Source organism: Danio rerio, chromosome 20, assembly GCF_049306965.1.
Source record: "Danio rerio strain Tuebingen ecotype United States chromosome 20, GRCz12tu, whole genome shotgun sequence".
In the NCBI taxonomy this organism is placed as follows: Eukaryota; Metazoa; Chordata; class Actinopteri; order Cypriniformes; family Danionidae; genus Danio; species Danio rerio.
In genome coordinates this window covers 17744390-17769679 of record NC_133195.1, presented here as the reverse complement: position 1 = coordinate 17769679, position 25290 = coordinate 17744390, and the positions used below count along the sequence as shown (strand labels likewise).

The window sequence follows — 25290 nt, the reverse complement described above, 5'->3', positions numbered from 1 at the left end:
CACGGTTGTTCAGCTTCTTGCCCTTGTCCTTTACGCACTGAAATTCAATGGTTTCTGGATGCAGCCTTTATGATGCGAGATGAGATGGCATCACTCAGCGATGCAATGTCAGACACAATGCACTCAATGAAGTGAGTGACGTCACTGTGACGGTAGGGTTAGGGTTAGGTGAGCACATTAATAAGCATTTGATGCAGCTCAGATTGGACTGCACCAGGTCTGCATCCAGACCCTTCTTCTGAAATTCCTCTAGATTCCTTGAATCTTTTATTATGTTATGCACTGCCAAAAGTAAAATATCCAAATGTCTTTTTCTCTTTCTTTGAGAAACATTCTTTTAAAACATTTCAATAATTTTTTCATGTATTTGTTGGTGATCATTACCCCATCTTTGCTCCTAAAGGATTAGACCTTTCTAGGAAGCTGACCAGACAAAACATGAAATATTTAGTGTTCATATTGTCTGTGATGATACAAGTCAAAGTAAATTTGGGAATCACCTTCTTTCTTTATTTGAGTTTTCCATACTGTCCCAACCTTTTCTGAATTGAGAAAACTGTGACTGAATCTCATTCATTTACCTGCAATCCAATCAACCAATATGCAACCTAGTCTTGATTGCCGAAGCCATACTCATAAATCTGCTCTGTCTCTGATTTACTGTCCCCCACTGTAACTCTCCATGGCAGCGTTAGATCTATCAGCACCACTTTTTCTCCCTGAATCCCCCAGTCCTGATACACACTAATGTTTATAGCCTACCACCTCATGCAGGCTCTCAGCAGTGACTCTGGTGAGCAGGGCTTCCCCCCTGAGCCTCACACATTAATGGCATTTCTAGATGCACATGACTAGCACTAGGACCCAGAGAGCGTTGCATTTCTTCCAGGGGTTGCCTAAGCCTCAGCGCACACCCCTGCTCGGGAAAAACTGAGATATAGGAAAAGAGAGAGAGGTCGAGACTGGAGGAACGCTGCGCTGTTGTTGTGGTCGGTCAGTCAGTCAGTCAGTCCAGGAGCGCTGCTCGGTGGAAATGGAGGAGCTGAAGTGCACCAACTGAGCAGCGAGGAGAGACGAATACATGTGGACGCGCTTATTCGGAGCTGATCAGGATTAAAAGGTGAGAGTGTGAACGCAAGCTCGCGTGCTATCATTTAGTGTGTTTACTGCAGCGGGCTTCAACAAAAGGAGGCAGGAGAGTGTTTTCGGACATGCGTCTTGTGAAGGATTGTGGAAATGAGTCATCACTGTATGCGCGCACGAGGGGAATACTCGTGTGTTTGTGTGTGTGCGCGCGTTTAGGGTGCTTTTCCTGTCTGGAAGGGAAAGACGGCACAGTTTTGTAGGTGGAAAACGCAAGGCTGGTCGATTGCACTGCGAAATGACGTGTCGCAAAAGTTTGCTGTGGATCTGAAAGGAAACGCACATCTGCTTGGAGCCTCAGGTTTGTATCTGAGGGGAGGACAGGTTTACCACAGACTGCTTGTGATCTCTGTGATAGCCTGGACAGATGGTGGTAGGCGTGTTTGTGCGTGCGTGTGTGTTTGTGTGTGTGTCTGTGTGGCATGTTGTGTCTGTCAGGCGGAAAACTAGTTAAGAGAGGCAGATCTGATGAGGACCACAGCAACAGCAGAAAGACGCCTCGGTCTGACTGGCTCGACACAGCTGTTTGTACACATGAATGCTGTTTGGTTTTAATCGTGCTGCCACGTGTGTGTGTGTGTGTCTGTCTGTGTGTGTGTGTGCGCGCGCGCCTTGTGCGTTTGTGTTTGTTTAAATAATCTGTTTGGAGTCTGTTTACATGCCGTGTACACTTTTGGGATGCACGTTTGGATTCCTTGGCGACTGTATCACAGTGTTGTCTTCATCCAGATGCTATTCCATGTGAGATGTGAAGAATGTTTTGTGGTGCTTTATTTAAAACGTGTGCATTGGCTTGTTTTTAGGGGGAAATGAGATTCTGTGTGAATTATGCTGGCATTGCAAACACAGTCAATCCAGAAATCAGCTACAATGTGAGAGCTAGTCAGTGGGCTTATGAGAAATATGGCTTTATAAACTGATTATTTAATGTTAATGCTGCAGAAAATGATAAATCTGTCGTAATTTTCATTGTCATTTCTTGTGCAGGGGCAGATTTAGAGATTTTTGGGGTCCTAAGCAATTCCACCCATGAGGCCCAAAAGTTCTAAGATGCACCTTCAATTTTTTTTTGGGTGGGGAGTTTTTTTTTTTCCTTATGTCATTCCAACTCCTTTTGTACATTTTATTGTAATGCGAAATAAAATAATAATAACACAAACTTTTCACAAATTCACAACTAAAAATAATAAATGAACTATTTTGTTTTATGATCTTTACTGATTTGACTGCTGGACTGGTATGGACCAGTGGACCAGTGGGGATTGAAGGTGGGGGACACATCTGCGCTAAAATAAACATTTTAGACCCTCACCATACAAAATATAATAGAAAACAAAGTTATATATAATTTATAGGTATCAGTAATACTTTTAGGTATTTATTTGGGGGCCCTCAGATTTTCTGAGGCCCTAATTGGCCTCTTTCTTTGCTTATTGGTTAAAGCCGCCCATGCTCTTGTGCCATTTCAAAGCAAATTACTTTGTACAAAATCGGAGGTGTTTTAAAGAATGTTGATTAAGAAATGAATTTAGTTTGCATTGATTTGTTGTATGCACACAAAATTGCTGAACTAAAAGAAAAGAGGGACATTCTCATTCTTTACAATAAGTTAATGTATTTACTAACATGAACTAATTATGAACAATAATTGTTTATAATTCATTTATTAATCGTAGTTCAACATTTACTAATGCATTATTAACATCCAAATTCATGCTTGTTGACATTAGTTAATGCACTGTGAGCTGAGATTGTAAATGTAATCTGTGGGGTTCATTGTTTGTTCTGTTTAGTAAATGCCTTAACTAATACAACCCTAAGTGTTACCGAAGAGAAAGCACAGATATTTGGCACTCCAGTCAAAATATATATTTTCACCTTTTACCTTTTGTTACCGCTTGCATACTTCTGTTGAAACTTTGCAAACACAGACAAATGTGATATAAACAGTGGTGTGAATTAGGACTGGGCCGATAAACAATTTTACAGTTTTTCTTAGTTGCTTTGGTTTATTTCTCACAACACTATTTACATTTGCACAACAGTTAATGCATTTCTCAAAACGATTAGTACAAACTGCAAAACCTAGTTGATAACCTGCAAAAGTGTGTCTCGTGCTCAAAATGGATAGCCCATACCTCTAAAGCAAGTATTCATGTCAATGTAAGTGTCAGTGTCATCAAGATGGAAAGTCCAGACACCATTGTTTATGAACAAGATAGTCAAATGGCTTTGTCATGTTTTAATTATGACAGTTTACTCTGTGAATTGTTTCCAATGCAAAAAAGTCGTATTTTGGCGACACATCCTGAAAATGCTCAAGACAGCACTATATACTGTTTGCACAGCCATTTGAAAACTACAGTAAAGTTAGACATCACTGCATTTAGTGAGGATATATGTGTACAAGACACTGAATATGTATGTTTCACATTGTACAGTTTTACTCAGTCACCTTGGTGCATTTCTCACACTATTTACATTTGCACAACAGCTAATGCATTTCCCAAAACAATTAGTCATTTGTGCACATCATAGTAGCAGTTTCTTATTCCTTCCAACAAATTGTAAATGCTTTTGAACATGCATCAATTGCTTTCATACAACTCTCTGCTATTTATAACATTATCATTTGCTTGTGTCATGTCAGTCAATTACAATTTGTTGGAAGGAATGAGAAACTGCTTCTATGATGTGCACAAATGACTAATTGTCATGACTGAGAAAAACTGTAAATTGAATCGTGATAAAATTTATGTTAATAACAATAAGCTGTGCACTTTTTTTACTCTATACTGATTTAAGTTCACAGCAGAAATGTGCAACAATGGGAATCATAAAGTGTGTTTAGGGTTGCACAATACCATTTTTTTTTTATCCTTATACCAAAATTCTGAGTATTGACCAATACAAATCTGATCCCGATACTGTGCCTTTTTGTTAAACATAATACATTTTCTATAGTTCTAGTGACAAAGGGGGTTATAGTATGCCTACATGACAACTGCCTAGTGCCTTTCGTGGCTTTTGTTGACTACATAGAATATAGCACACGTGCAAGATCGGATTTGCATCAGTACTAGCTGACTGATACCTGATCCAGCAAAAATACGCGGTATCGAATCGATATCAAATCTAAGTATCGGGATCAGTGCAACCCTAAGTGTTTTGATGATATATCATATATAATATAAATGTAATATTAATTGTAAATAGAAATTGCTTGCAAATTTTACCAAAAAGTATAAATAAACAAGTTGAAAATTGTTAATTTAACTACATTTTGATGTAGAAAAGTAGCATTTTGTCCCCCAACTGTGGTTAAATTCTAATATATACTCTATTCTAATTAGATGGTTTAAATAACAAATTTATTAAAGTTCTATAAACCGTTTTATTTATTATTTGAAGTCAAACTATGTGTAATTTGGTTTACCAAGTAAACATCATTAAAGTTTTTTTTTTATTGTGCTTTTCTTAATTATTATCGTTCCAAAGCAATTTTACAAAAGGTGCAAATTTTTACATGACAGTACAAATCAAAAAGCGTTAAAGATTTGCGTATTAGATAGACATTGTGTGTATAAATAGAGCTGCACAATATATTGTTTCAGCATCAATATCAAAATGTGTGCATTCTCAATAGTCACATGGCAAGATATGCAATGTTGAGTCTGGATTATAGTTTACCAGGAGCCACAGAATTGTATTCAAATACTGCATTAATACAGAATTTTGTTAAGAATTTTGCCTTGTTTCTAGTCCAGATATATACATTTCAAAACAAAAACAAAAGTATTTTATTTGCTGCAGTGTCATATATATATATGTATATATATATATATATATATATTTTTTTTTTGTTTTAAGAACAAACTTTAAAAGAAAAGTTAAAAACAACAATGTTTTTGCTTAATCCAATAATTTTTAGAAATTTGGTCTAGAAACAAGTCAAAGCAAAGCAATAAAAGCACTTTTTATTCAGTTTCTGTACCTGAACACTGCTGGACTCCATAGAAAATGATGAAATAGTGTCATTATTCAAATCTTCTAAAACAGTATCCTGTATTGCAATATTGTTTGCTGAAAATTAAAATCTGACAATATTAGATTTTTCCAGTATAGCTCGACAATATATAGTGTAGCATTCTAAAATGTGATGTGTATAATTAGCTTTCAATGAATCACTTAAGAAAGATATTGATTGATTGGCTGGTTAGAAGCAATGTAATACTTTTGTCCTAATTCAACCAAAAACAACGTAATCGAATGTACGTTTTCACGTAGTATTACGAAAAAGAAAATATACAACTATGTGCAAACTTTCACCATAGCAAAGCTAATCCTCAGTATATGAATCCATGTGAAAACAAGTGTGACATTGTCATTATTCTGTCACATTTTTACTGTTTGTGATGTAATGCTGCAAGACAGTGAGTATCAGGCCATAAAATAGCCCATACTGATGCAGGAACAGTCAGAACACTGTGTTTCCTCTCAGTGTCCTTGAACTTGTTTGAGAGAAAGAGCGAAGCGGTGTTTAGTTTCAGGCGCTGATGTCATGACTCATGATGTCATGCTGGAGTCTGACTGATTGCTCTGCAGCCTAGCCTCTGATTGGTCCTTGGCTGCTTTTGGCCGTGTGAGTCACTGACTGATTTTATTTTTCATAAATATTTACTGGCCAGTCACTGGTAAAAGTTGTTGGCTGTGTGTGTGTGTGTGTGTATGTGTGTGTGTGTGTGTGTGTGTGTGTGTATTAGGGCAACTGTATATTTTAAGCATTTGGAGCACTCTGTGTTATGGTCCAAACTAAGCAGGAGATTGTAATGATTAGCTGTGGTTATCTTTACAACTGGAGCACTTGCAGCAGTTAAAGGCCAGATTTCATAGCAGAGAGTGGTGATGTCATGTCCTTTTGAGTCATAAGTGATTGATCATCTTTGCCTTTATTTGTGCCATTATGTCATTCTCTAAAATGGTGTAAACAGGGTCTGTGTGCTTTTCAAATCAAGTTATTAGCCGTGCTTTCTTAGGTCATGAGTATTGATGTTGTTTTTTTATAAAGCTGCATTCAATTAATTTTGTTTTTTGTTTTAAAAGGACCTGAAATTGCTTTTGAGCAAGGATATAACCAGCCAGTGTTCAAAACTGTCCGTACTCTAGCCCGATTCAAAGCGGTAAGCTTGTAGTAATGATTAGAATTGCATTTATGTTTATTAGTTTAGCAAAATTTTTATCAAAACGACTTGTATGTAAATACTATGTTAAGTCTCTGTTTGTTTTGATAATTTTTTATTGTTGTAACAGATAACAGATCTCACGGTTCGGATTACTTTGTTTTTTTTGTCACGGATCGGATAATTTTTCGGAACAGCCAAAAGCGGAAGGAGACTAAATAAATTTGCTTTCCATTTATTACAAAAACAGTACTGCAAGACACTTTTGGTTTTAACAAACATAACTTGGAGCTGTAATTTTATTACAAATAAAATGAAAAAATAATCAGATCAATAAAAATGAACTAAAACATTCAGCGCTGTGAAAAATTCACAGTTACTACTACTGTTGCTGATAACATTAAATGTGAAAATCTAACATTCTAATTTGTACTACCTATAGAGCTGCACGATTCTGGCTGAAATGAGAATTGCAAAATTTATTTATTTTTTATTTTTTTGCCTAAAATAAAGATCACTACTTTCTCACGATTCTGTTGTTGAGTGGGCTATTATTATTGTTATTCTCAAACATGTGGTAAAACAGCAATAGGCTTTGTGTAGCTGTACTGTTGGTTAAAATGCTAATGCTATTTTTTTATAGACTTGGAATGGTGGACTTGAACAGACTTTACATTTGTAATGGTCATTAATGCTGATGATAATTGATGTTGAATTATTGTGTTTGAGACATGCTTACAATCTTTAATTTTTTGCTTAAAATCTGTCATTGACATGATTGTCGTGAATACAGAGGACTGGGTGGGTATTTTTGCATTTCAGCGGGTTTTGCATATACATCTATTTTGAGCTGGAATCAGTCAGCTACATCTGGCAACACCGTGTGCGCTTTCAGTTTCATTTTTACTGCTAAGAGCAGTTCACTTCACTCTGTGCCACAAACTGAATGTTATTTACAGCATTACTACCTGTAATTCACGAATCATAGCCTATGCAAGTTCTGTTCACTAAAGTAGACTTCATTCAGAGGCGCGCATGCTCGATCTCTGTGTGATAACAGTTGACGGTCTGCTCACATCACGTGTGATTTTCAGGTCGTAAATACATTACATGAAGACAGAAATGTCGTTTTTGGGGTGAATTAAATCTTAGAAATACAGCATGTGACTCTTTCAACACCATTTGGAGGTGTCCACATTGCTGAACAACGTATGTAAAACAATGTGAAGACTTGTGCAGCCACCATTGCTTCTCTCCTGAACTTGAAAATATGACTGACAGAATCGTAGAAATGCTGGATTAAGATCGTCTAGGGGGTCGAATCGAGATCACAATCTTTTTACGATTAATTGTGCAGCTCAAACTACCTGTATTTATTTTGAGTCTTATTTTGAATAAAAGATTCAGTTATTCACTTGTAAAACGTCATGTTTCATGTTGCTAGATGGATCATTATTTAATTATTCAGTGGCATATTTTATGGCTAGTTGTTGCCACCTATTCAGCAGCGCGTTTCTAAAAATCATCATTAGCCAACTAAGGTTGCAAGTTGCGTCATTACAAGCGTAGTTTGTTGTTTTGCCGTTTCCCGAATCCGTCATGCCAACGAACGTTTTCAAACTCCATCGCAAAGTTTTGAGTTTGCAACTACAGCTCTAGAGTTCCTGGCTGTGTTCTATTCCCAGTTATCCCCCAATGCCCTATTAATTTAGAACATTCTAACATTTACTCTTGGAATAATTAAAAATGAAAAGCCTTAAAGTCGTCACTCTTTTGTTTAATTTGCTTTCAAAGTATTTTTAAAGTTCAGTTTTAGAGATCTTCACGTTTATAATTGCATTCCCTTCATAGTGCACTTTGAAAAAACATTGTTGTCATTTTGAACACAGCCGTGGCCCATGACGAAAGCTTGTAAAAACAAAAAAAAAAAACATATGTTAATGCTTTTATTTTAATTCGGTTATTTATTAAGTATCTGTACTGTATATGACATGGGCCTATTGGTTAGAACATTTCTGCAGTGGTTTGCATGTGTCAAATAGTAAAAGTAAACTTTTCAAAAAATAAATATCTTATTATTAATAATCATAATCATCATCACTATTAAAATTATTATTAAAGTAGTTTTTTTTTCCTGAAAATAATAAATATTAAATTAAATTTTTAATATAGGATTTTCCCAGAATTTATCCCATACAACAGGTCATTTGTCCTATTTTGACTGCTATGCCATAATGATAAAAATAACCCATCGAAAAAGGCTTTAAGACCAAGACCAAAAATCCTTTGTTGGCTGTCGCTTCAGTGTGACTCACTACTGTATAATTGAGAACATTTTAAACGTGACTTTTATTCTAAATCTTGGACCTTAAAAAAGACCAATAAAAGACCAATAAAAAGATTGATGCAAATAATATTTTGGCTAAAATAGTCAAAAAGTGTGGTTATGAGGACCATCCGACAAGCTTTTTCAGAATAGTGCTTAAAATGTCACTAAAACTAAGTATTTAAATTTCATAAACAAATATGGCAAAAATACTCACCCCTTTCACCAGGCTGGCTACGGGCCTGGCCTGCTATTTGTTAAATAATGTAATTGTTTCCTACAACTTGTGTATTTGAGCATCAAGTTAAATGCATATGATGGTTACTGTAATCTTTACCATAAACATCAGTGGTTTTATCTAATCCATAAACTGTAATCCACTTCTCCATTATTTGCCTGAATGTTATGAAATATGCCTGTGCAGTTTGGGCACAATATCTAAATGCAATTTATTTATTAAAAAAAAAAAAAAAAAAAAAAAAAATATATATATATATATATATATATATATATATATATATATATATATATATATATATATATATATATATATATATATATATATATATGTATATATATATGTATGTATGTATGTATGTATGTGTGTATATATATATATATGTGTATATATATATATATATGTATATATATATATATATATATATATATATATATATGTATGTATATATATATATGTATGTATATATATATGTATGTATATATATATATATGTATGTATATATATATATATGTATGTATATATATATATATATATGTATGTATATATATATATGTATGTATATATATATATATGTATGTATATATATATATGTATGTATATATATATATGTATGTATATATATATATGTATGTATATATATATATATATATATGTATGTATATATATATATATATATATGTATGTATATATATATATGTATGTATATATATATATGTATGTATATATATATATATATATATGTATGTATATATGTATGTATATATATATATATATATATGTATGTATATATGTATGTATATATATATATGTATGTATATATATGTATGTATGTACATATATGTATGTATATGTATGTATATGTATGTATATATATATATATATATATATATATATATATATATATATATATATATATATATATATATATATATATATATATATATATATATATATATATATATATATATATATATATTTATATGCGATTTAATTTTGTAGTCAAGTTTTAGCTCAATAATCTGTATCGTAGCTTTCATTAGAAAAAGAAGTGAAACATTAACTTAAACATTTATTCAAATTTGTTTTTAAATATTCAGAAATTAAACACTTTTTTTTTTCTAGAGCAAACATAAACACAAATAGAATGACCTTACCTTTCTGTTAACAAGTTAAACTCAAATTAGGGAATCTGTGTAGCTTATTATATGAACAAAAAGTAGTAGTTATAAATATACAGAACACTCAGTAAACTAATATGTCTGATAAGAGCCTTTCTAGCTTATATTGTCTAAATCTAAATGATTATTGCAGATGTTACACAAAACATCATGACGTTAAATGTACAGCTGTGGTACCCCAAAAATGGCAAAAAAGGTGAGAGACTGAAGTGTACATCTCCTATCCTGCATTTAGATGGGTTTTATTTAAATCCCTCTTTGCTAAACTGCTAAACCCCTAACCTGCTTTAAAATTCTGCAACTAATGCATCTATATATAACTGTCCTATGAAAATAAAATGATAAATTAGTACATGTCAGTCACTACAGATGACACACAAACCTGCATTTCGAGCCGTGAATACACGTGAAATACACAGAAAGCTATCATTAAACTTTTATTTTGTGTGACTTTAAAAAAACAACCCTACTGAAAAAAAAAACAGCTTAAACCAGCCTAGGCTGGTTGGCTGATTTTAGCTGATTAGCTGAGAAACCAAATATGTATTATTTAATTTCCCCTGCCCAGATCAAATGCGTGCATGGGGTCTATGTGTTACAGTCTTACTAGCCAATTGAGAGAGCACACTTTCAGTCTGCCTAATTACAATTGTGCAACCCAACTATGCACTACTATGCGGACAAGTGGGATGATGGCATCTGCCGCTTCAGGAGCATTAATAGACAAATTAATATCAAAGAAAAACAGGACATCGGTAATATGGGAATATTTTTCCTGCTGAAAAATCCAGATTAAACCAGCCTAGGCTGGTTGGCTGGTTTTAGCTTGTTGACCAGGCTGGTTTTAGAGGGGTTTTGGCCATTAGCCTGGTTTAAGCTGGTTTTGACTGGGCTCCGAACCTGGCTAGGCTGGTCAAGCTGGTTTTATCTGGTCATCTCCCAGCCTTACCAGCTAAGACCAGGCTGGAAATGGCTCGAAACCACCCTTCTATTAATCGCACAGCCCTGTGAAACATTATCGTAATATTTTTTTAGCTGTCTATAGAAGAACATTTTGATTTCTATTTCAGTGAACCAGTTCTTTAAAGATCAATTCATTTCTCAATGTGAAGAACATTTTATTCATTTACAAGTCCCTTTTCTGGTAATAATATAATAATAATTATATTTCTTTGGTGAAAAGAAAACATGGGAGTCATGAAGTAAATGAAAAATCTTTATTTTTGCTGTTTCTCTAGGTGTTCAGACATGATTTAAAAAATACAACAGAAGGATTCATATCTAGGAATGTCATAAATAATAAATAATTGAACTCTGAAAAACACACTGGAGAAGCCATATAGACTGCCTTAGCAACCACATAGCAATGCCATGGTAACCAGCAATAACATCCAAGAATCCAAGATTTTTATGAAGAGTCATAGAGATATAAACGATAATCTGTTTCTAAAGTCTAATCTGTTCTATTTATGAATCGAAAAATATATGATGGGATGAGATTGAAAAAGTGTTATTGGATCTAAATTGTAACAATCAATAATTGTAATAAGACATGCTGCAGCACTTCAAATTGAGTACCCACAAATTATTCTGTGAAGGAATCTTAATCCAAAATATAATATTTAAACATATCCTAAGATCTAAAATCTGAGAATGTTAGTTCTGAGTATATATTAAGCTACAGCATGTGCAGAAAAGCAAAAGAGTTTTCAAAGTCTCTTGACTTCACAGGCATCATCTTCATATATGCCAGCAGCAGATGTTTACACTGGCCAGTAAAGGTCAAACAAACTAAAGCTGTAGTATGTCAAGAATCTACATCTTCCATGGTGTTTCCTCCACCTAGGTTGTTAGATCAGGGTGAAGGTAAGGTCATGTCAATGTGAAAAACAAGGGGTGAAGTCAGATACATTTACAGAAGATAGGACTTGTGGTTTTGACACCTTTTGAGCAAAAACAGCAAAGCAGCACTTTCCTCAGCTCTTCGAGAAAAGCTTGTATACAAATGCAACGCTAGAATGAAGACAGAATTATTAACCTTCCTTTAAAAGTTGAAGTCTTTTTCTTAGGGGTGTCAAAATTAATCGTTTCTTTGGTGCACCGCGATGCAGACGCGGACAATTCTGTATCGGTTCAGTAATAATCATAACCGGTTATTACTGACGTCATTTATCTCATATGTGCTCTGTCGCGAGGGAGGCGAGTGCAAGTATTTACAACGCTCTAACTGCATAAACTGTGCACAATTTCTCTGTGTGTGTTTGCTGGATCAGTCTTTAACTGACATTAACAACAAAACCCCCTATTTCACGGAGATCCAGAGAATGAAAGTACTCCATTTCTCTCTCTCTCTCTCTCTCTCTCTCTCTCTCTCTCTCACTCTTACTCACACACACACACACACACACAGTGGCCCATTTGACCTGCTGGCGTGACTTTTCTTCTCCTCTCGGCTGTTTTACAGTGTTACTTTATGATACAGAAACGAGCACGTGTCTGCATAGGTTTTCCCTCCGTGTCTTTCATGCATCAGCTCTGATCGCCCCTGCCGCTTATTAGTATCACTCATCTGTAAAGAGCTCAGCGTGCAGGAGCCAATCGCAACCGTTTTTGTTGAGGATGTGACCAATCAAAGTGGTCTAAGAGAACTAGACAAGGATCAGAAAGTGAGCTGGATATTTATATTTGTTTATATTATTTAATACTTATTGCTCGTGTTGTTTAAAGGTAAAGTTTATATATCTGACTGTTTTAATTGACAAAATTTTATTACAAATATTATATAAATATAAGTGTATTCATACATTTTAATACAAGTACTGCTGCTGTGAAGAAAATGTAAAACTGTGTATGAAAAGCACCGTGATGCACCGAAATATCGAATTGAACCGAATCGATGGCATGATAATCATAACTGAACCGTGAGACTAGTGTAGGCTCACAGCTCTATTTTTCCTTTTAGGGAGAGATTTTATTGTTTTTTGATTTTCATAACTATACATTTTTAGATGTTGTTCACCTTTATTATGATAGGACAGTAGAGATTTCAGACAGGAAAGCATTGGCAACAGAGAGAGGGGAAGGATCGGCAAAGGAACTCGAGCAAGGAATCGAACTCGGGTTGCTATTTGTCAGGGCCTGTTCCACTAGGCTATTGCCGCTGATGGGAGAGATTTGTTTAATAGCATTTTCAAATATAATAGTTTTAATAGCATTTCTTTTGTCTTCCATGATGATAGTACATAATATTTTTTATAGTTCCGTTGCTAGTATTTTGCAAAAAAAAGTGCAATTTAGTATCTTGCTTGTATTGTGCAATTTAAAGACTTAATAGTTAATACATTGTAAACAAAGCTGGCTTCATGTTGTCCCAACTCAAATTGATGTTACTTAATTGTCTTTCCAAATTTAAGTGGAATTAACATTAAAACAATTAAATTGCCACATTTCCACTATTCAGCCAGTGCGAGCCAGGGCTTTTATTGGGCTGGGCCAGGCCAATAGCCCAGGAGCAGTGACTTCGAAATCATGTTGCGTTTCCGCTGTAGGGCGAAAAACTTGCAGAGCAGCACGCAAAACCCACCCCAGAATGCCCCTGAATCAAACGTCACACAACATGCCCAGTTCGGCGGGAAGAAGTTAAACCAGAATCAAGCAGATAAAGCACGCCATCATCCCAAAACGATTAAAATAGAGACAACAGAAGCAAGCAAATGACATGTTTACAGCATTATTATATGTCTATACGCAATGTGTCATCCAAACGTTTGGGCTGTGAGTGCGTGTGGTGTCCCAGCCTATTGACGTGTGTTTCAGTTACAGTTTGGAGGTGACGTGATTGGTACACAGATGCTGCTCATTGGAATGTGTATAAAAACTGTGTTTGATGTGCTTGTGGGAGACACATTCCCAATCCAGCAATCACCTTAATATGGAGCTCAGAGCTTTGTTGATTGTCCCATTTTGTCATGATTTTTCATTTTGTTTACTATATAATATTTATGTTCTTGTTAAAATAAATCTTATTTTGCATGTGATGTTGCATCTGGTCCTCCTTTTTGTTTCAACTTAAGAGCCGGCTGTAAAACCAATCAAAACATAAAATGAAAACAAAGGAGCTATTTATTTATTTACATTTATATATTCCAGCTAAACTAAAAGAAATAATAATTTTTTCAGAAGTAAAATATAATACAAAATACTGTGGAAAAGTATCCTTGCTCTGTTCAGCATAATTTTGGAAATATTTGAAAAACAATTACAATTTTACAGGCTAATAGTTGTACACATAGCATAAACTGTACATATAACAGATTTTTAAATGTCAAACTTAAAAAAAAAAAAAAAAAGCACAGATACTCTATAACAACAGAATTATACAGCATGTATACAGTATTTGAAATAGTAATAAAGGTGCAGTACCTAAGTTTGACAACCAGTGGTTGAACTAGGTATTGCACTCCTGGTTAAAAACACATTTTCACTTGGCCTCAGCTGACGACTTCGCACAAGCGCAGGTTGGCAGATTTATAATCAGATCAGTGATTCATTCATTCATTCATTCATTTTCTTGTCGACTTAAGCCTGATTTATACTTCTGCGTCAAGTGACCGGCGTAACCCACGGCGCATGCAATGCGCGTGGCTGTGCATTTATACTTCTGCAAGCTGTCTCTGTTGGTCTGCATTAACACTTCTGAAACGCTAGTTGGCAGTGAGGTGTAAATCTTCCTCTGTGTCGAGTTTCTACGCTGCTTTCTTGCGTTTCCTGAACACTTCCGGGATGTAGTAGTGGCTCAAACTCGCTCATTTTGAGGCAGGAACTGGCGGACGTGCAGCAACTTTAACTATGAGGTAAACACAAAAAAAAACCTTTAAATCCGAAGCTCCTTCACGGGACTCCACACTTATAAACAATCACTCGCGCCATTCACGTGGCTCTCGGTCCCGCCCAGACTCGTCAGCGCTACCAAGCCGACCAATCACAGAGCTTGCGCTACGCGTTGTTGCGACGTGTAGTTACATTTTTTGAGAAGTGCACTTCAGTGACGCCGATGGCCACTGCGAAGGATACGCCGACGTTTGACGCAGAAGTATAAATTAGCCTTTAGTCTTTAGCCTACCCCATTCACCTGTACCGCATGTCTTTGGACTGTGGGGGAAACCAGAGCACCTGGAGAAAACCCACGCGATCACAGGGAGAACATGCAAACTCCACACAGAAACGACAACTGAGCCGAGGTTCGAACCAGTAACCAAGCGACCTTCTTGCTGTGAGGGACAGCACTACCAACTACGCCACTGCGTCGCCCATCAGTGAATTAGCATATACATTTAATAGTATTAAAGAGGTTTTATGTATTAATTAGATTATAATGAATGGCTGCATTTAAATTTGATGTGTTTCGTCTAGTGCAAACAGCCAAATTGCTTATCGCTGCAAATATCATACATCATATCATGTTGTTAGCACACAAAATTACAATGTAACCTGCTCACCTAATGTTTACGTTCATAATAAAATATGCAAGGTAGGTATTTTTGCAGTTTTTGTTTTTGCAAATCCGCAATAGGCCACTGTGTGCTTTTTTGCAGTTCCTAATGTGCTCGTGTTGTTCTTTTGTGAACCCACCAGAGGCCACTGTCGATTGACTGGGCGACCAGCCAATTGACTGACCCACCCTCCTCCTTCACTAAACCCAACCAATTTTTCGATTGACCTGCCCGCCCACTTACTTGCCTAAACCAAGCCGATGGTTTACACAAGCCGTCCAGGAAAAGAAAAGCCTGATCTGATTTCTGATTTTTACCACATTTTTGGATTTTACCACATTCTCACCCTGTTGTTCACTCGTTCGTTTTATTTTTTGGATTTTGTTTTTGTCTTACCTGATTTCTGGAACCGCTCTTCCTCGTACTTGAACCCAGTCGTCGTCATCGTCAACTCCTCTCTGCGTCTTAAGTCTGCCGATGTACACGATGAGCTAACTGGACAAACTGGTTGCGGCGGGAAAGCCCTCCACATGGAGGTAAGCGGTCAGCCGGTAAGCTCCAAAAGGAACAGTATCATACCGCCCTGTAGCGTTCGCCTAAAGTTAAATGCAGCCATACGTACCTCCGGTTAGGCTACAGAATTCACAGTCTCCAGAAACGTCTGCGGGACTACGTTTTCAGAATGAACCTGTGTTGGTTTTTTTTTGGAGGTGTAAAATGCAGTTGTTGTTGATGCTGAAATAATATATTATGCATCCCTAATAAAAATGATGAATATGCATTTAAAATTCACAATAATTTTGATGAATACTAATTCATAATTGAACCATAAAAATACAAGGACATTTAGAAATGTCCATACACCAAGGTCACATCGCATGCATATTGAACCAGAACTCTTTCATGCCATATCACCATTATAACCAGACTCGTATTATTGTTTTCATGTGCTTTACAGTTGTCCTAGAATGCATATGAAAGCCGAAACGCTTCATCACTGCATTATTTCTCTCATTTTTTTCCTTGTCTTTCTGTTCTTCTTTCCTCTCTCGTGCACTGTAAAAGTGTGTGTGTCAGCTCCGTTACAGCAGGGCTCTGGATGATCTCTCACACTCTGCACTTCACAGCAAACCTCGTGGGTCAGAGAACGGCTCCACATTTCACTTTCAAGGCATTATATTATTTGAGCTCAAGTGTCACTTCTTGATGTAAAATACCGTCTCCCATTCAACATCCCAGTGCGCGGAGTCAAATATTAGAAAGCCATTCATAGTACCATTTCTTTCTGTTTTTACCATACAGTTTAAAATTAGGGCTGCACGATAATGGAAAAACTGTATTTCTGTGATATATTTTGTGGTATGAATATCATTTTACATCATTTAAATATCCATAGACTTTAAAAATATTGGGTTCCACACATTTCATGTTGTATCAGCACAAATCAATTAAGTACAAATTTAAGTAAATTAAACATCAGGCATAAGTTGCCCCAAAGAAAGCCATAAGAATTGTGTTGTTTCAGCTCGTTTTAAATAAATAAGTAGCTTGAACAAGCAGCAAAAGTCATTTTTGAGTGTATTTAAGCAGAACATCTGCATAAAACATAACCAATCAAAAGCATAAACGAATACAAGAGAGCAAAGATGCTAATGGAATCAGCAGTTCTTTATGGCAGTTTAATCCAAAGGCCTTTGTGATCTTAAATTGCGAAGATTAAGAGTTTTGGTCTGCCTGAAAATTCACAGGTTCAATGAGATTCCTTTCCTGAAGACATGTACATGCCAATATTGAGTCACAGTCATAGCGCCACCTGCTGAAAGTAGGAACTATTAGCTTAACTCTGTGACTTTTCTGTCATCCAAAGGCCAGGTTTATACTTCTGCGTCAAGTGAACGGCGTGACCCACAGCACATGTATTGCGCGTTGCTGTGAATTTGTAGTTTTGTGCGCTGTTTGGGTTGCTCTGCAATAATATTTCCGAAACACTAGCTGGCAGTAGGTTTTTATATTCCTCTGGTCGAATTTCTTTGCTGGTGTTTTGTTTTTTCTGAATGCTACCTTAATGTAGAAATTGCTCAAACTCACTTATTTTGAGGTAAGAACTGGTAGACGTGCAACAAATTCAATCATGAGGTAAACACAAAACTTAACTTTCCATCTGGACCTCCTTCACCGGACTCTACGCTTCTAATCACTTGCTTCATCAGGCTTGTGTGGCTCTCGTTCCCACCCACACTCATCGGCACTACCAAGCCGACCAATCACAGAGCTTGGGATATGCGTCGTTGCAACGTGTATTTACATTTTTCTTGAGAGGTGCACATCGGCGATGGCCACGCTGAGGGCTATGCGTCCACATGCAGGCTGCGCCGGAGCATACGCATGTGCTTGACGCAGAAGTATAAATCGGCCTTAAGGCCTGGGCAGCGGTGAGCCCAGGTGCAAGGTCCCTTTCTTCGCTGCTGGCAGCTTTATTCCTTTACTTCTTTAGAATGAATTGCATTTTGAGTGTCTAAACATGTTCAAATACTCACAAAACTTCAAACACATCAAAAGTGGCAAAAACTTATGTTCGAAATAGGTTTCGGTGGTGAAGTAGCCCCCAAGCTACATTTAAGTCTAATAGTATTGAGGTCAAGAAATGAAATAATGAAATGTACAATAGCATTATGTACAGTAGTCAACGTTTGAATCATAACCTTTTATCAAAGTTGTCTTAAACTATTCAACAACACTCATTCTTGTCTTATCTCTCATCTTGCCTTACAAATACTTCAATATATTACTCAATTGGGCCTTATAAACTGCTTACTAACATCTACTAATGTAGCGTCAATGCTAAACAAATTATGAATTAACTATTTGCTGATGCTTAATAAATGATTTATAGTGTGTAGTTATTATAAAGTGTTACCAAAAATTTGTTGTTAAATCATTTGATAAATATATATAATTTTTTTAATACAACTAATTTCGGTAACCATTTATTATAACTACACACTATTAATCATTTAAATATACAGTTAAAGTCTTAGAATTATTAGCCGCCCTGTTTATTTTTCCCCTAATGGAAAATTTTTTTCAACACATTTCTAAACATAATAATTTTAATGACTAAGGTCGTCACAGTGGAATGAACCACCATGTATTTTGGCATATGTTTTACACCGCGGATTCCTTTCTGGGAAACCCCCATACACTCTCATTCACACACTTGCACGCATTCATACACACTTATGGTGCAGTTGGGGGTGGAAACTCCACACAGAAATTCCAACTGGCCTCAAACCAGCAACATTCTTGCTGTGAAGCGACAGTGCTAACCACTGAGCTACAGTGCCACCCCACATTAAATATGTCTATTTTGTAATGTTTTTAAGGTGAATTTTAGGGTTAACCTTTAATGTTTGTTAAAAACCTCATCTGCTTTCCAGACAAAACACTTTCTACCTCAAATAAACTCAAAACTCCTGGTATCCAATCCACCCTGACCTGCGAAGCGCCAGTCTTCCAGCTTCACTGAAGTCTGTTTTGCTGATCTGCGTTTATCTGCTGCTTTTCTCCGTCTCTCAGCGCTCGTCCCTCTGCTCCGCCGCATCTCTCCTCTCTGTCGGTCTGCTCTGGTCTTGTGCGTGGGCCTGTTTTTTTGGCAACGCAAAGGGGAAAAAATACCTTCCTGTATGATGTCAGGCCTTAAACAACAGAAGAGCGTCTGAGAGAAACAGCTAAACTCACTCCTGACCAACAACAGCAGGAATGAGGATCAGCGTCCGCTGGCTTCATACCTTAAAGAGACCGTCCACCCCAAAATGATCATTCTGTCACCATTTAGATCATTCAAACTAATCTGGATAAACCTACTGTGCTTTGGATTTAGCATTTATATACAGTTGAAGTCAAAATTATTTGCCCCCTATGATTTTTATTTCTTTTTCAAATATTTCTCAAATTATGTTTAACAAAGCAAGGAATTCTACACAGTATGTCTGATAATATTTTTTTTTCTTCTTATTTGTTTTATTTAGGCTAGAATAAAAACATTTTTTAATAATTTTATTTTTAAATGCTTCTTTTTTTCAATAGGCTTCAGAACAAAGAATTGTAGTACAATGACTTGGTTAACTAACCAAATGAAGCCTTTAAATGTCACTTTAAGCTGAATACTAGTGTATTGAAAATATCTAGTCAAATATTATTAACTGTCATCATGGCAAAGATTAAATAAATCAGTTATTAGAAAGGAGTAATTAAAACCGTTATGTTTAGAGATGTGTTGAAAAATATATAGGGGCTAATAATTCAGGAGGGCTAAAGAATTGTGTCGTTTAAGCCCATTTTAAACAAGTAGTTTAAACGGACTGCAAACATATTTTTAATTTAAAATGACAAACTGTGAGGTGATTTTGCTGCAAGTAACAAAAGTATAAAGTTCACAACATAGTTATTTTAGTAAATAAAGACTAAAACTATCCAAAAAACAACAAGAAAACGTTATCTGAAAGAAAATAAAAATACACAATAGATAAAATACTAAGGCCCCAATTACACTAATGCGTTTTAGTTTTAAAACGGCGTTTTAGATCAAAAACGATCCGCGTCCGCGTCTCTGAACATATCTCCGTCCACACTACGCCACCAAAAACGTATATAACGTGACCATTCGCGCACTCTGGGCATGCGCGTTCTAGTATAAACAGAAAGCATGCGTCTCGCTCAGCATTTGGTTATTGTTAGTCAACAAACACCGGTTGAACATTAAACGCGATGGCAAAGAAAGCAAGAGAGGTATTTTTGTTGACAGACAACGAGGTTGAGTTGTTATTAAATGTAACAAATGAATAACTGCACAATGGCTCCTAAAACAGACAATAGTGCAAGCAACGCTCCCATTTCTGTGTCCGTGTTGTTGTTTACAGTACTGTCTTCCGGTAGCGTTATAGTCATGTGATAGGGACTTGACGAATAAGGGAAGCATACGCAATGACACAAAAGCCCCAATCAGGTAGCGAATCTCAGTAGCCCCGCCTCCGTTTTCAGATGTCTCTTTTTTCCTTCATCCACACTGAAATGGAGCAGCATCGTTTTAGAATGAAAACAGCCTCTCCAGCGTTTTCAAAACGCTCCATTTTAGGCGTTCGAGAACTCCGGCGTAGTGTGGACAGATGGCGTAACCGTAGCAAAACTTATGCTTTTTAAAACGAAAACGCATTAGTGTAAATGGGGCCTAAGACTAAACGAAACTAACTGCAGTCACTGAAATACCAACCAAAATAAAATAGTAATTGGCAAGAGACATTATGAGTTATTTTGCGGTCCAAACCTTTGACCACCACCTCTTCCTTATTGCACCGGCTCCTACAGCAGTTAGTGGGCCTGCAGGAGGATGACCCATGTTGCCCTTCCGGGCTGAGCCTGGCTGGATTCCGGGGAATAAAACCCGGCCACCAGGTGCTTGCATACGAGCCCCAACCTCAGGCCTGGCTCCAGGGTGGAGCCCCAGCTGCGCCATATCGTGCAACGTCATGGTCCTTGATCTTTTTTTTTTTTTTTTTGGTCATAAAGGGTTTATGAACCGAGCTTAGTCTGACCTGTCACCTAAGACCTTTTGCTTTGGGAGACCCTACCAAGAACATACAACATAGCTCTTAGGATCCACCCGATAAGGTGGCGGTTCATGGGGGAATAAATGGGGTTTTGTTCATGAGTGAGTGAAGGATGGGAACGTAAGATTGACAGGCGGATTGGTGCAGCAGTAATGCGGTCAATGTATCTGACCGTTGTGGTGTAAGAAGGAGCTGAGCCGAAAGGCAAAACTCTCGATTGACTGGTCAATCTACGTTCCTACTCTCCCCTATGGTCATGAGCTTTGTGTCATGACCGAAAAGACTAAATCTCGGGTACAGGTGGCCGAAATGAGTTTACTTTGCAGGGTGGACCCTTATCGATAGGTTGAGGAGCTCTGTCACCCAGGAGGAGCTCGGAGTAGAGCCGCTGCTCCTTCACATTAAGAGAAGTCAGCTGAGGTGGCTCGGCATCTGTTTTGGATGCCTTTTGGACACAAATCTAAGGAGATGTTCCAATGCAAGAGACCTCAGTGAAGACCCAGGGTATATCTCTCGGCTGGCCTGGGAATGTCTCAGGGATACATCCCGAGGAGCTGGGGGTGTGTCAGGGGAGAGGGAAGTCTGTAGTTCTCTCCGAGACTGCTGCGCCTGCGACCTGACCCCGGAAAAGTGGGGAAGAAAAGAATGAATGAATAAATAAAAAACAGAATTTTTAGAGTTAATATGCACTCTTTTGTGGTGAAAATCTGATTTGCAGAGAGGGTCTGATCTCACCAGGAAATGTGACTATTTTACATTTTTGTCAGATTAGTGGCTAATTTACACAAATTCTTATGAATTTAGTCTTACAAACAAACGTACGATTTTAAAAAGGAGGCGTGGCACCAAACACCACCCCTAAACCCAACCATGATTGGGGGATGAACAAATTAAATAAAACTGTATGAATTATATGATACAAATTCATACGATTTAGCCACTAAATAAATAAAAAAAAAAGTTATGAATTGCTGTAAAATTTGTGTTAAAAACAACAGTAGATGTGCTTTTTTCACAAACACATTTTCATAATTTGTCAAAATGTAAACAAGGCATGTTTATCTACATCCATGATCTTTATTATGAAGAAGTTTGTCTAAAATCTTCGTTGATTTATTTGTTGCAGATTCTGTTGTTTTGGGTTCAGTGTTTTCATCCATGACAGTGATTAATCTTTTTAAACTGGCTATAATATTGGTGTGTGGAATGCAGCAAGTTCAGAGTCAGTAGTGAACAGAAAAGATTGACTTTAATGTGTGATATGACCAAACGCTCATCATAAATGGCTGTCAAGAAATTTACCTCAAGTCAAAATGAATGGAGGCTTATATAGTGGTTTTAGGGGGGGCTGGTCATCTGAGAATTGGCCTCTGAGTCTGAATGACCATCTGCGATCATTATCGCGCATCTAGTTTTCTTCATCTGACGTCTTACTAAAGCTTTTACAGAAACATGCACACACTGATAAATGTAGTATGACCTCAGCCAGCTGCTTTTGTGCTTATTATGAATAATGAATAAGTATTGTGAAGCTGGAGCAAAAACAGACTTGCAGGAAAGTTCTTTTGAGTTTTGGGCCTGATTATAGCAGATAGTGAAAGACATCACTCGTTAAACACTGCTTGAAGAGGACTTGAAGATGTGCTAGCAGCCGATTAGCACTGGTTGGAATGTAGTGTAGTTTGTATATGGAGAAGTTGATAGTTGTGGCTTGTTTTGTATGGGAATTGGTTTGTTTGGTGTGGAGATTGTGTAATATATGACACATTACCACTGGATCTGGTTTGTATATTTGTTTTTGTGTTTTTAAGACTTTTTTTAAACTTTGTGTGAAATAACAAGAGACCTTTTATTATTGTAAATAAATACGTAAGTACTATATATAGGATGTGTGTGTGTGTGTTCAGTAAATGAATGTTTCTATAAATGATTATTTATTATTAATAAAACAGGAAACATTTTAGTTTAAGTAACAATTCTCATTAATAACTTGTGGCTTATAAGCTTCCTATTATCAAGATATTGGCTGTTTATTAGTACTTATTCTATTACTATTATTCTATTACTTATTCTTATATATTCTGCATGATCTTATTCTACATCCCTAATCCTACACAATAAACCCAACTACTACCTTTAATAACTATTAATAAACTGCAAGTTAGGATTTCATTGGCAAATCAGGAATTAGGGCACTATTATAAAAGTCATTTTAAATAAAGTGTTACAATAATTCCTTGTATTTGCATTATTATTGATGAAATTATATTAGTTAAAATTCATCCCAAATAAATGTTTTAATTATATTTTGTTAATAATTACATGCATTTAGTAACAGAAAGATACAGATTTTGTTTTAATTAACTAGAAATTTAATTTACGCGGTGTGTGTGTGTGTGTGTGTGTGAAATAGTTAAAGGTGTCAAGTTTTTGACTCTTCTAAAACATAAAAATACCATATAATGTTTGCAGATATTTAGAAACATGCTAAGTGAACATTTTTGTTTATCTAAAAAACAATTCTGAAGAAATTCTGAAGCTTTAAAGATGCGTGTTACTTGTCAGAACATCTGTCTTTGTTTTGGTCTCTTTAACTCAGCCTATGCCAGTTTAACCTATTATATTGCAGCACCCCAGGTTGCCTTGGTAAAAAACTGTGTACTTCATTCATTCATTCAGTCAGTCAGTCAGGAAGGCTCTCAAAGAATGCGTCCATGACCAAAATCGATCCCCAGTGGAGAGTAGCAGTCTCTGAAGTGAGATGCAGATTCAGAGTTTCACGAGGTGGTTATTAACAAATAATATAAATATTACGAACATAAACTGGTGAGCAGGCTACATTTGTAATTTTTTTTCCTAACAACACACTAGGTGACGAAATTTGCAGTGATAAGAAATTTGGCTGTTTGCACCAGACGAAACGCATTGGAAATTGAAAATACAGCCATTCAGAAGCAGAGAATAGTGCACTTACTGCACTCCAACAAAATGGTAAGGTTTATAATCTAATTAATACTTATTAAACCTATTTAACATTGGTTAATGTAGATGCTGAATCACTGATTTGTGTTGACTTGCACTAAGTCACAGTTCTAACGTTTATTTTTAAACAGTTTATTTTAGTTTTAAGATCTGAGGTGAACTATCTGCTTGATAGACAGAGACAACATAACTAAAGAGAGCAGCAAATAGCAGCATGAGTGGTGTAGCTCATAAAGCGCATGGCAACATGTTTTGACATGATCGATCATGAACCTGGTTCGACTCCAGCATATGATGAACTCATTCTTCTTGCTCCCCCCACTACATATCAGATTTTGCCTACTCTTCATCACGAGGAAGACAAGTAGGAATCATTAATAAGTGTGTGTATTATGTTAAGCGTATTTAAGCATCACATAATATTTGCACATTTATTGAATGGAAATGTTTCTGATTCACATATGCAAATTCATCTTCAGATGGTGCTTTATAGCAATCTGCATACAGTCGATCGCTCCGATTACATTGGGAAAACTGGCGATCGCTGCAAATTGCGCTTTAATGTTATCTTTGGCTGGTCAACTGCATGGTATGGAAACCTTATAAACCTGCAAGACATGCGGATGATCCCGTCTTATAAAGCTGCCATTGCACGGCTCAAAGATACTTTGTAGTGTGCAATTTAACGTAATTGTCTCTAGGAGTCGCCAATTTAAATAAAACAAACACACACAAGAAATGCACATACGCCAGACATGAAGTTGGCGTGGACCAATTCACATTCTCACGTTAATTTCATCATTGGTAAATCCAAACCTGAGCGTGAAATCTGGCATAGTCAAAGTTATCGTGCGTACGCAGTGTTGATACATGAGGCCCCAGGTGTTGATTAGGAAAAAACTCATTTTAATATGGAAAATATTTCTTCTAACGCGTGCCTTTTCTTTTTTTAAAACACGACTTAAATCAGCCTTTAGGCTCAATAGACAGATAGCACACTCCTGTTAGTGTTGTCAATCTGGCAACCTGCGCTTATGTGTGTTTTAAACCAGGTGTGCAATACCTAGTTCAACCACTAGGTGTAACACTTAAAGGGCCATGAAACCCCCTCGTTTCAGCAGGCTGTTTTCACACCTCTACTT

General features: G+C 36.4%; 1 protein-coding gene across 2 annotated transcripts in view; it reads left to right on the top strand.

The window, feature by feature from the left end:
- Positions 1 to 960: 960 nt before the first annotated feature.
- ches1 (checkpoint suppressor 1) overlaps positions 961 to 25290 on the top strand; it is a 73378-nt gene continuing 49048 nt past the window's right edge. The window contains exon 1 of one of the 2 annotated variants that reach the window (XM_005160419.6): positions 961 to 1120. The gene's annotated coding sequence lies outside the window, so the exon portion shown is untranslated. Of the gene's footprint in view, positions 1445 to 25290 lie in introns of both variants that reach the window. The other variant, XM_068215449.2, reaches the window with a different exon arrangement.